The sequence below is a fragment of the Priapulus caudatus genome, unplaced genomic scaffold (genome assembly GCF_000485595.1).
Source record: "Priapulus caudatus unplaced genomic scaffold, Priapulus_caudatus-5.0.1 Scaffold292, whole genome shotgun sequence".
In the NCBI taxonomy this organism is placed as follows: Eukaryota; Metazoa; Priapulida; class Priapulimorpha; order Priapulimorphida; family Priapulidae; genus Priapulus; species Priapulus caudatus.
Window position 1 is genome coordinate 30,398 of NW_014577353.1, and position 2,441 is coordinate 32,838.

Consider the following 2,441-nt stretch of genomic DNA (forward strand, 5'->3'; position numbering starts at 1 on the left):
TCTGCACATCTGAGGCCAGACGCAGTTGTCTAACAAACCTTTGTCTTGTGACTTATTTAACTTTACCTGCCTTCTACGTCCTTACAGAGGATATTCCATTCATAACTAGATCACGGGGGAACATGTAGTTGGCAGACAACTGCTCCGTTTCTAGTTTATTTTCAATTCATCATCCATCGTATTGGTCGTATTTGGTTAATATGTTGATATTTATTATTACATCGGTGTATTAGTTACGCCACCCGCTGCGGATGCCTTGTCAAAATTGTTTGTTGCTGTGGCATGTGTTTTATAAAAGCTGGAGCAGGTGTCACGGGGAGACAGGCGTTCATCTGATTAAATTACGTGAAGGCAACAAACAAACACCAGCCTAAATGACGACTCAAACCGTCAAGTGTTCGCAGTGACGAAAGCGCTTGGTAGTTTTAATTGTCAACAGCTGATTGCCAATGCCACTGAGGTGAGAACATATGCCTATAGTAGATCAAATGCACTGCACGGCCGCGCACAGGGCACGCCGCGTGCGAACACGCCACGTGAGTATGATGTGATGTGATGTGATTGATGTGGCTAGTATTGACCTGATGGCTAATAATCTGAGTAGTATTGTCCTACTATGGTTCGATGCGACTAGATTTGACCTAGCTCTATGCACTATAGTCTTCGCTCTGGCCACAGGCGAGGCAGGTGGCAGAGCGAGGGCTATAGTTCTAGAGCTAGACTTTTGACCCTGAGAAGCGATGTTAGCCATTCTTTGACCGCTGTGTAGGTGTTGCGGTCATGGCTTCACTCTCATCACGGTATCTCAGTTGAAGCAGCAAATGAAGTAAGTCAGGAATAATCCCAACAGCTGCAACTGCAACGTCAAAGACATGCCATCAGAACTAGAAGCTCGTCTCGAGCTTCTGAAACGTACTCCGAACGACAATATGCTGATCAGATAGGATTAGGGTTTAGGTTGGTGTCTCACCTGAAATCGGGCGCTTTCTGATAGAAGTTCTTTGTGTACTTGGCACATAAATGACGTTTTGAATTGCTATAGCATGTAAAAGACCAAGTTGTTTCTTAAAACCAAAGGGGAGCACCTTCAAACCAAAAGCACATTTTGATGCCTATACTATAGGCAATGTAAAAGACCAAGTTGTTTCTTAAAACCAAAGGGGAGCACCTTCAAACCAAAAGCACATTTTGATGCCTATACTATAGGCAATGTAAAAGACCAAGTTGTTTCTTAAAACCAAAGGGGAGCACCTTCAAACCAAAAGCACATTTTGATGCCTATACTATAGGCAATGTAAAAGACCAAGTTGTTTCTTAAAACCAAAGGGGAGCACCTTCAAACCAAAAGCACGTTTTGATGGGTAGATGGAATGTGAAAAAACAAGCTGTGTGTTAAAGCCTAAAGGGGGCGCCTTCCAACCAAAAGCATATACTGATACAGTGATACATATATAATAGTGTGCGTAGACATTGAAATCGCACATTGACACCTTACGCCTCGCACAGCAATACAAGCAATATTTGTCGCGAGCAATAAATTTGTCGGCTTATACGTAAAGGAAAATAACAGTTGTTTGCAGCAATCTACGCACACGCGATACGGCTTTAACAGCCAGCACGCTGCATGATTACGACATCACGTCGTAGCCAGTCATAATGGCGCCCTTAAATGCTGAAAAATTGCTGGAAATGGGACGAGCGCACAAACAGTTTTAGCTGCCGATGTCAGCCATTTTAATTGCTTGCGACAAAAAAAATTCTTGCAAATTCTCCCGTTTGCGTTCGATAATAACGCATACTTCGAATTCAAAAGCTTACATTAAATGATTAAATCCCAAAGCACACATCGAAGCTTACACTGTATACATAGATCCCCAAATCGTACAGTGAAGCGTGATGCGTGCACACATTGACACATAATTTGTACACTAAACGCACACATTACGTATAGGTAAAGTAAACCGTGATGAGTATACCCCAAGGAGCCATAATAGATACCTGACTGACAGTAAACCCCCCATTAAGGTTGACGCCACACACGGATGTTGCGTTACAGATTATAATTTCGACATCGACAAATTATCGATCTTGGCACGTCGCGTCGCGATTTGCGTCATTCGATCAGGGCCCAGACCTGCCACCATCGTGGCTCCACGGGCCGCGGAGACAGTTCTAGTGTCTTATTTACTGCAGAGCTTGGAGAGTCGGTGGGGTTGGCTAACCACGGCCTGATAGTAACCTGTTCTCGCGACGCTGGGGTGTGTATGTGTGTGTGTGCGTGCGTGCCTGCGTGCGTGTGTGTGGGTGTGTGTGTACTAGCATTTATCTATGCCCGCTCAGTCGTTGCTACTCACCGTCATCAGAACTCCCTTGGTGATGACAAACATGCTGGCAACGGAAAATCCTATTGGCTCGCCGGTGAGACGGAACAAGAACAGATT